This window comes from Anomaloglossus baeobatrachus, unplaced genomic scaffold, assembly GCF_048569485.1.
Source record: "Anomaloglossus baeobatrachus isolate aAnoBae1 unplaced genomic scaffold, aAnoBae1.hap1 Scaffold_223, whole genome shotgun sequence".
Taxonomy (NCBI): Eukaryota; Metazoa; Chordata; class Amphibia; order Anura; family Aromobatidae; genus Anomaloglossus; species Anomaloglossus baeobatrachus.
The window spans coordinates 393,904-404,862 of record NW_027441994.1 but is presented as its reverse complement, the minus strand read 5'-3'; the positions used below and the strand labels follow the sequence as shown (position 1 = coordinate 404,862).

The following is a 10,959-nucleotide window of genomic DNA, read 5'->3' as shown; positions in this document are numbered from 1 at the left end:
CTTACAGAGGGATAGAGTCAACCTCTTAGCTTTGTCATGGGTCGGAGGAAGTGGCCTTTTATTTGACCACATCTGATGGACAGAGATCTGGCTGCTGTGTGTAGACGGTGTTGAGTAGGGTGTCCCTGGAAAAATGCAGGTTTGTGAGGAAAGTGCAGGCGGAGACATGATGTTGCCTTCATCCAACGTTGGTGCTATCGATGTCTGAGAGAGCTGTACACACTCACTTGTTTCCCCTTCCAAACCAACTGACGACCTTACAAGCAAACTGCCTGTTGCGGTTACAGTGGTGGAAGTTTGGCGTGGAAAAACAGGTGTGACAGCTGTCCCCACAGTCCTAGAAGATGAAGAGCGCGCGGATGCACTGGAAGGGGCGGGCGGTGGATGGTTCGCTCTTGCAGCATTGCAGCACAGTGAGCTTCCCACCGGGACCTATGATATTTATTCATGTGACGATTCATGGAAGAAGTTGTCAAACTGCTGAGGTTTTGACCTCTACTAAGAGAATCATGACAAATTTTACATATCACATGATTTGGGCGATCTTTTTCTATGTCAAAAAAGGACCAGGCTAGGCAAGGCTTAGAGGCCATGCGACCTGTTGATCCACCCCGAATAATGCTCATAGGCAGAGTGGTGGCTGAGGATGCAGTTGTAGACGTGCTACCAGTGCTCCGACTCTGTCCAGGAAGGCGCAAGGTAACTTCGTCGTCGGTTGCATCCTCCTCCACCGCCTCTGTTGACCTCCTCGAGTGCCTGACTGGGGGTTGACAGTAGGTGGAATCTAGAACTTCATCATCAATTGTTGTGTTTGCACTCCCCTCCCCCTCAGACCGAGCCTCTTCTTGCCCTGACCGAATATTTAAGTTGTCATCCCAATCGGGTATCTGCGTCTCATCTTCATCAGTATGTTCCTCATTGTCTATAACCACAGGTGTTACAGTTTGTGACAAAGGGTCAACATTATGCTCAGAAACTTGGTCCTCACGGCCTGAATCAGAGTCACAAAGGTTCTGGGCATCACTGCAGACCATTTCCTGTTCTGTACTCACTGTAGCTTGGGAGCAGACCTCTGATTCCCAGGCTATAGTGTGACTGAACAGCTCTGCAGACTCAGCCATCTCAGTTCCACCATACTGTGCAGGGCTGATGGAGACTTCAGAGCTGGGAGAAATCAAGTGTGATTGGGATGACAACTCAGAGGACTGGTGTTTTTTGGATGCGGTACTTGAAGTGGCTGAGAGGGCACTTGTTGGACCACTTGAGATCCATTCAAGCATTTTCCTTTTTTGCCCATCATCTACCTTTCTTCCTGTTGTTCGTGTCCGTAAAAAAGGGAGCACATCGGATTGTCCACGGTAAGTAGTAGACATCTTACTTTTTCTGGTAGATGGTCCATCTTCAGCAGATGATAATGGAGCTTTGCCACTTTCCCCACAGACAAAACCTTTTTTGCCTTTTCCACCACGCCTCTTCCCCTTTCCACCAGCATCTGTCATTTTGCCACTCATGTTGATTGCGACAAGATTGTGGACTGAAAATGTGGTAGTAAAAATTGAGAGGTGGTGAAGATTGCAGTGGTGGTCTAGCTTTATTAACAGCAGAATAATAAAGAATAAATATCCCTGACAATGCAACTTAGTTATAATGAGTTGGAGTGTGCAACGCAGGCAGATGCGCTCTGCAAATGTCTTGGCACTAGTGGGACTATAGCAAAGTCCAATAGCCACGTATAGGATGCCACTAGGTACACTGAGTGTTTGCTAGTATAATGGCTAAGTTAAAATTAGTTGGAGTGTGCAACGCAGGCAGATGCGCTCTGCAAATGTCTTGGCACTAGTGGGACTATAGCAAAGTCCAATAGCCACGTATAGGATGCCACTAGGTACACTGAGTGTTTGCTAGTATAATGGCTTATTTATAATTAGTTGGAGTGTGCAACGCAGGCAGATGCGCTCTGAAAATGTCTTGGCACTAGTGGGACTATAGCAAAGTCCAATAGCCACGTATAGGATGCCACTAGGTACACTGAGTGTTTGCTAGTATAATGGCTAAGTTAAAATTAGTTGGAGTGTGCAACGCAGGCAGATGCGCTCTGCAAATGTCTTGGCACTAGTGGGACTATAGCAAAGTCCAATAGCCACGTATAGGATGCCACTAGGTACACTGAGTGTTTGCTAGTATAATGGCTTACTTATAATTAGTTGGAGTGTGCAACGCAGGCAGATGCGCTCTGCAAATGTCTTGGCACTAGTGGGACTATAGCAAAGTCCAATAGCCACGTATAGGATGCCACTAGGTACACTGAGTGTTTGCTAGTATAATGGCTTATTTATAATTAGTTGGAGTGTGCAACGCAGGCAGATGCGCTCTGCAAATGTCTTGGCACTAGTGGGACTATAGCAAAGTCCAATAGCCACAGATAGGATGCCACTAGGTACACTGAGTGTTTGCTAGTATAATGGCTTACTTATAATTAGTTGGAGTGTGCAACGCAGGCAGATGCGCTCTGCAAATGTCTTGGCACTAGTGGGACTATAGCAAGGTCCAATAGCCACGTATAGGATGCCACTAGGTACACTGAGTGTTTGCTAGTATAATGGCTTACTTATAATTAGTTGGAGTGTGCAACGCAGGCAGATGCGCTCTGCAAATGTCTTGGCACTAGTGGGACTATAGCAAAGTCCAATAGCCACGTATAGGATGCCACTAGGTACACTGAGTGTTTGCTAGTATAATGGCTTACTTATAATTAGTTGGAGTGTGCAACGCAGGCAGATGCGCTCTGCAAATGTCTTGGCACTAGTGGGACTATAGCAAGGTCCAATAGCCACGTATAGGATGCCACTAGGTACACTGAGTGTTTGCTAGTATAATGGCTTACTTATAATTAGTTGGAGTGTGCAACGCAGGCAGATGCGCTCTGCAAATGTCTTGGCACTAGTGGGACTATAGCAAAGTCCAATAGCCACGTATAGGATGCCACTAGGTACACTGAGTGTTTGCTAGTATAATGGCTAAGTTAAAATTAGTTGGAGTGTGCAACGCAGGCAGATGCGCTCTGCAAATGTCTTGGCACTAGTGGGACTATAGCAAAGTCCAATAGCCACGTATAGGATGCCACTAGGTACACTGAGTGTTTGCTAGTAAAATTGCTTAGTTTAAAAAAGTTGGAGTGTGCAATGCAGGCAGACGTGCTCTGCAAATGTCTTTGCACTAGTGGGACTATAGCAAAGTCCAATAGCCACAGATAGGATGCCACTAGGTACACTGAGTTTTTGCTAGTATAATGGCTTACTTATAATTAGTTGGAGTGTGCAACGCAGGCAGATGCGCTCTGCAAATGTCTTGGCACTAGTGGGACTATAGCAAGGTCCAATAGCCACGTATAGGATGCCACTAGGTACACTGAGTGTTTGCTAGTATAATGGCTTACTTATAATTAGTTGGAGTGTGCAACGCAGGCAGATGCGCTCTGCAAATGTCTTGGCACTAGTGGGACTATAGCAAGGTCCAATAGCCACGTATAGGATGCCACTAGGTACACTGAGTGTTTGCTAGTATAATGGCTTACTTATAATTAGTTGGAGTGTGCAACGCAGGCAGATGCGCTCTGCAAATGTCTTGGCACTAGTGGGACTATAGCAAAGTCCAATAGCCACAGATAGGATGCCACTAGGTACACTGAGTGTTTGCTAGTATAATGGCTTACTTATAATTAGTTGGAGTGTGCAACGCAGGCAGATGCGCTCTGCAAATGTCTTGGCACTAGTGGGACTATAGCAAGGTCCAATAGCCACGTATAGGATGCCACTAGGTACACTGAGTGTTTGCTAGTATAATGGCTTACTTATAATTAGTTGGAGTGTGCAACGCAGGCAGATGCGCTCTGCAAATGTCTTGGCACTAGTGGGACTATAGCAAGGTCCAATAGCCACGAATAGGATGCCACTAGGTACACTGAGTGTTTGCTAGTATATATGGCAAAATTATAGATGGAAAGGGAGAAGGGGAGGGGGGGAGAGAGGAGGCTGTAATTGACTACAAGGGTATGAGTTATGAGTGATCATAGGGATAGTGTTACATAAGTGGAAATACCTATGGAGGACCGGATGTGTAAGCGCATACCTTATACAAACCTATAGAGTGCTGATGGGTGAGAGTGTGATGTTAGATATAAGACATCCTATAGTGAATAGTGAGCCGTAATCAAGTGCAACAGGGATATTTCACGTGACTATGGGAACATGGAAGGTAAAGAAAGGGGAGAAAAAACTGTTAGACAAGGTAATCAGACATAATGTAACCAGTTGATCAGACATGACAAACATGACAAATAAAAAACAAGGAAGAATGGAACTCCATACATAGTGGAACCATATATAGTGTGAACACGAAAAAGAACCGGGCGTTAGAAAAAATGTGCACGGCCCAATGAATCAAGTCGGTTCTTCATATTCATGGTTTAAGCCCTTGGGTTCCAACGTGCCCAGAGTATATATCCAGAAAGATTCCCTTTCTTTGAGCTTCCTAATTCTATTGCCTCCTCTGCGTATGGCTGGGACATGTTCGATGACTTGGAATCTTAATTGGGCCACTGTGTGATTATGCGTCACAAAATGGTGTGGGACTGGTAATAGAATCTGCTTACAATGTATTGTTGACTTGTGCTTAGCACAAAAAAAGGGAATCTTTCTGGATATGTACTCTGGACACATTAAAACCCAAGGGCTTAAACCGTGAATATGAAGTACAGACTTGATTCATTGGGCCGTGCACCATGTCACCATGTGTGCAATTGCATTGTCCAATGGCTCACAATGGTTATGCGTTTTCATTGGATGGATAATCGAAGCCATGTTTTTTTCCTTTCTCTTGGGTTTGTTGTGTGAGTAGCCTATAGGATTAAGTTAGTTACCGCAGGCAGTGGATTTAGCTTCCTGTCTTTGGTCCAGTGGTAGATTGATTGTTTGGTCTATGAGCTGTTATGGGTTTTAATCCAGGTGAATGCCCATGGGCTGCCTATAACTGTGTGAAATATGTAGTTTTACTGGGCTGGGATGAGAGAATCCATCGAAGCATGGTGTAGGGATTGTGGTTCCTGTGTGCTAAGAAGAAAGGCTAGCACCAGCCAGAAAGCCCCATTACAGCCAATAATCAACCGCTAGCCGCTGGAACTCGTTGCTCTAGATCATGTCAAACTCTCACCAAGCAGGAATAGATACATTAGCCCACCATCCCACCCAAAGAGCAACTTCTGCTGCGCAGCTGGCTTTCTAGGCAGCAGCGCTATTGTGATGTCAGCGGGGGACATTGTGACAAGCCAGTGTTCCGTCACTTCATGTTGTGCACTGTTCAAACGGAAAATACATCAACAGGCAGACTACAGAAAAGCTTACTGACAAAGGATAGAGAGGGGCTTTCTCAGAGGGCTTTTTACAGTTTGTCTATTCCCAATTAGCCGTTTAAGTATGCTTAATGAAAGTACTAATTCTTTCATAGGCCGCCCATTCTTAGTATTTGACGTTCCTTATATTGCGGTATCAGGCTTCGCAGCAGGTTGCAAAACATTCATCACCCATGACTGTCCCCAATTGGGCTCAGAAGCTAAATGTCTATCATGACCTCTCTTTTTGAAAGTCCAAGAGCAAGCAAACTCTTCCTCCAGGAGAGGGAGCCAACAGATCACTAAAGACATCATCATTGCTCAAAGAAAACACCGAAAAACAATGGAAGCTTTAATTGGAGTGGAATCTGATAGACAGCACCTGATGCCAAGTCTGCATCTTCTAACACCTGCAGTCACTGCAGCAGCTGAATCCAATGTGTCCAAAAGGGATCTATTCTATTCAATTGCAAATGATCTAGATAAGACTGAGAATAAGATACTGCACGGGACATAGCAGAGTTGGTCAAGTTGAGTGGAGATGAGTTTGCTATTTGGCACAGCTTTTGCATCAATAAAGCAAGTAAAAGGTGTGAAAGATAAAAAAAAAGGGTGAAAGTGTGAAAAGTGAATTGGCCAAATTGAGGTGCATATAAAGTTTTTGCTTTCTTTCAATTCACTAATGAGGCTCATTTGAATCAGGTGAATTGAGTTCTGCTTTTGGAAACTCGGTTAAGAAGGGGTGCACCGGTCCTGGAGGTACTGCAATACCAGGTCAATGCGTGGAGTGGACAGAGCAAGATTTTTTCCATCTCCTTGTTCTAAAAATCCATTTAATATATGGTCCCTAGAGAGGGGACGTATCAGATATTAAACTGATAAGAACAGATTTAATTTTTTTTTTTTCTGTTTATCAGTAGGACTTCAAAATAACAAAGGTGATCGCCTCCCGTTGCCTGGGAACCGTCCAGGCACAAGAGGGCTATGTGTCACCAGAAGGCGCACACACTCCCTCAAGGCCGGCAGACGTGCAATCCCAGGCACCTTCCAGTACCGACCAAGGTAGCGTCCTCCGAAACTACACTTGATCTTAGCCAAAAGGCCGAGAAGCTATAACCCGAATTGGTTACGGCCTTGAGTGGCACCCTGGCCTATACCGGACACATCTTAGGGAGAGGGAGACAAACCCACGCCTACAGAAGACATTTTGTCACCCAAGCCAAACCCTTGAAAAGGCTGTTTTGCAGAGCAAAAACAAGGAGAATGGTACTTTTTGCAGCCGCCGCCCACTGCAATGAATCTGAATAACTCCTCCTTTTGGGCACAAGCACCTCCCCTCCCCCTTGCAGTCTTTCCAATTCATGATACAAAAAGACGGACGGACAGGACAGGACAGGACCATCTGCCTGACTTTCCGTCACTGCCACCCTTTGCCATCCTTGCCCGTAGAAAGCCCTTTCATCATCCCCAAACCCTAATCTTTTCCCTTCCCTTCCCAGCTGCGTCTCACTCCCTTTCATTAGGAAGTGAGCGCAGCCTTTTCTCCGTTCTGCACATGCGCGACGTTAAACACAAATGCGCAGGCGTGCGTTCCATTAGCCTCACTGCATTCCATTCCCATACAGGAAGTGGGCACAGCTATTACTACGGTCGCACATAAAAGAACCCACGGCCACCACTGCACATAGCTGACTCCACCACAGGACACCCACTTCTACACCAACGCAGGTAAGACAGGATCGGCACCTCTATGCTCCCGTTACAATCAGGCTCAGTCACCATGTGATAACGCTCTCAACTCTTTAGTTGCAGGCTCCCCTTGCTTCACCTCCACTGGCTGTGCTGCCATTTCCTCTCCCACCTGGAAGTTATACTTTATTCCACTATTTTCCTGTTTCTCTCTTCCCCCTTTTCCCATAACCTACTTTTATCTGCATTTGTGGGGTATCTATATGCTATTTACATCATAGTTTTATTCATTAATATGGAAGGGAAGAGTGCCCATGAGAGTGTTGAACTGCGGAGAGCAAAAGATTAAGCTGCTCCGATTTGCCACCATTGATAAGCTGTTCTCAGTAGATACACATGCTATCCAAACAGCAGCATCCACCATTGCTTCAGCCCACCCATTCAGTGACAGCTCACCAAGTCAGCCAGAGGAGTGGTGTAAGGAATTACACGTAGGCACTGACTCCACACCTTCACATCACAAGAAGGGGGTCTACAGGCTAGTGCAAGAATACGAGCAAGTCTTCAGCAAACATCCGCTAGACTTTTGAAAAATAAAAGGGGTCAAACACTACATCCCCACAAGTGCACACCCACCCATCAAAGAGAGATATAAGCCAAATCTACCTGCACATTACCAGTGTACCAAGGACATGTTAAGCAACATGAAGGAGGCTGGGGTTATCCGTGACAGTTGTAGCCTCTGGGCAGCTCCGTTGGTCCTGTTAAAGAAGAAGGACAGCACCACTCCCCTGTATTGAGGAATAGCTAGCTGCATTGACAACTGCAAATTATTTTTCTACCCTTGATCTCACTAGTCACTATTGGCAAGTGTCCGTTGCTGAGGCAGACCGGAAGAAGACCGCCTTTGCCACCCCGATGGGTCTCTGCGAGTTCAAAAGCATGCCCTTCGAGCTGTGCAATTTGCCAGGAACCTTCCAGAGGCTGATGGAATGCTGCTTGGGACACCGAAACTTTGAAACGGTACTGCTATACCTTTATGATGTTATTGTTTATTCTAACGCAAACAAGATTTTAGGGTGTATAAAAAGGGAGATTAGATCCGATGATCCCAACGTATTGTTACCCCTCTATAAATCACTTGTAAGGCCACATCTGGAATATGGGGTAAAGTCCTGAGCAGGTTGATAACCATTGGTTTGAGCATGGTAGGGTGTAGTACGCATCTTCCTGCATCGGTAAAAGCTGCAGAAGTCCTTGAAGATTTCCGCTTCAAAGGCAGTGCCTTGATCTGTGAGGACTCTCTCTGAGTAGCCATGAGGTCTGCATAAGTGTGCTTGGAAGACCTTCGCTGCAGTATGGGCCATTAGATCTTTGACTTGTACCACAACCATAAATCTCGAGTAGTTGTCTACCATCGTAAGTGCATACGTGAGCTCACCTCGATATTCTGCAACAAAACTCCCTTTTTCGATTTCAGTTTCAGCAAACACTCCTCTTCCTGTAGAAAATATTTATCATTACCTAAGACAGTCATTCTAATGCATGACAATATTAAGGCAATTTAGTTAAAACTTGTTTTAACTCACCTTTAAGGGGATTGATGTATTTCATGGTCAATCCAGGTTTGTCAGTGATGGCACTGACATAATGTATGGCGTCTTTTTCGGGCGTTATCCTTTGCCTTTTCATTGTGAAAATCCAGTTGCCTATATCAAAGCAAATTCTACTACTTGTAAAGTATGCAGAAAATGAAATGTAGAACATATAACATCAACTGCTTAGGAACGCATCATAGGTTAGTACTTAAAAGGATATTGTCATGTTCTAGTCATAATGCAAGCTGGACATTTTTCATGTTACCCTGTAATCGCCGGCCTGTTCTAATGCTCACAAGCCAAGATATAGGCTCAGCTGCTAAGGCTTCCCTCTGCCTTCTGAATGAAAATTGAATATGTCTGGCTCACTGTGTATATAGCAGGTGCTCAGAAAAAATAAGAGTTAATTCAATAGAAATAGCTCTGGCACACTATAGTGATCAATAACGTAAGAAAAGAACTCTTAGAATGCTGAAAATTCTTTATTTGTGCAAAAGGATAATTCATCCAACGTTTCGAGCTTGTTTTTAGGTCTTTATCAAGGATAAAGTTATCTAAGATCATAAAGGGTTACAAAACCATATAAACACGTAATTAGTACATAGTACAACATAACAGTACAATATATTGCTACTTGAGAGTACAATGGGTCAAATGACCATGATGCACATACAAAAAAATTTTCCAAAGCCATAGTGAAAACATTTGTACTGAGGAAAGAAAATTTCCACATGACCTATCTGGAGAAACATTCTGGATCAAACAACCAAAAATAGTCAAGCAGGTAAATACACACCTATATGGATAACAGGATGATATGTGTTCAATTGTATAGCGTCATTGCCATTAAGGTACAAATGGAAAACTTGCAATCCTATATAGTGAAGGAAATGAACACATATCATATCAAAGAACACAGGAACATGGGTGTGAGAAAAACCTCAATGTTTATACTTTGTTCTTTATAATGGTGTGAACATGTATATGTCTCAGTACCTTATGAACTTGAGAATTCTAGTGAGTAGATGATGAAAGCCTATTCCAGAACTGGAATCGGTAAATAATTGTAGGTGGAATCTAAATGAAAAGATGGTACAAGTGTTATCATGACACGTGGGCTATAACACAATGGACCGTGTGACAAAGAAGAAAGGAGAGAAAGAAGAGGAAGAAAATGGAACTACCTGTAACATTACGTGATAGTCACTGGTAAGTATCACTTGACAATTCAGGTGAAAAAGGATTCCTTTATTAAAGGGTTCTCAGTCGCCTCAGGATCATGAAATACTAGGGTAAATGATATGAGAATGGGTAAGAAGCACCACTAAAGGAAATATGAGATGCAGGACATATATCTATAAACCCCTGAACTACATGATAGAAATAAAAAGAAGAAAAAAGAAAAAAAAGAAGAAAGAAGAAGAACACATAGAATGCGGAAAGAGAATGGGTACAACTACCTGAGTTACTGCAGGGAGGCCCCTGGTAGGTATTGTGAGGGTTAGTGGAATTCCTTCACTGAAGGGTTCTCAGTTGCCTCAGGTTCGTGAAAAATGCTATAGACAAATAATGCCCGGAGAAAAGGGGTTCATATACAGCGAATAATGGTAATACAAGGTACATGTGTCCCATGTAATAGTATAAATATATATATATTGTACTAAGCTCTACACCAGAAATAGAAAGTAGTCCCTCTGCCTTCTGTCTAGGTGCCCTGAGTTATGTCCTGTAAACTGTCACAGTGACCTAGACACACATGTGTAGTAGGGGAATATCCCTGCTGAGATGCCAGTGCTAGAGCACTCGTTTGCTGTGGAGTTGAACGCTATGTGAGCAGTTCTTACCTTCAATGAGCAGAAGTCTCTTTTTTCAAATTTCAATATCTCTGTGGGTATCTGGCAGAAATATGGAATACTCTTTACTGCTAAGACCCTGTACACCACTCCCACTAAAGGGGGCTTTACACGCTGCGACATCGCTAATGCGGAGTCGTTGGGGTCACGGAATTTGTGACGCACATCCGGCCGCATTAGCGATGTTGCTGCGTGTGATACCGATGAGCGATTTTGCATCGTTGCAAAAACGTGCAAAATCGCTCATCGGTGACATGGGTCTCCATTCTCGATTATCGTTACTGCAGCAGTAATGATGTAGTTCGTCGCTCCTGCGGTAGCACACATCGCTCCGTGTGACACCGCAGAAACGAGGAACCTCTCCTTACCTGCCTCCCAGCCGCTATGAGGAAGGAAGGAGGTGGGCGGGATGTTCCGGCCACTCATCTCCGCC

General features: G+C 44.3%; 1 pseudogene; it reads right to left on the bottom strand.

The window, feature by feature from the left end:
• Positions 1-6,123: 6,123 nt before the first annotated feature.
• LOC142261450 (U2 spliceosomal RNA) lies at positions 6,124-6,329 on the bottom strand (annotated as a pseudogene).
• Positions 6,330-10,959: the final 4,630 nt, after the last annotated feature.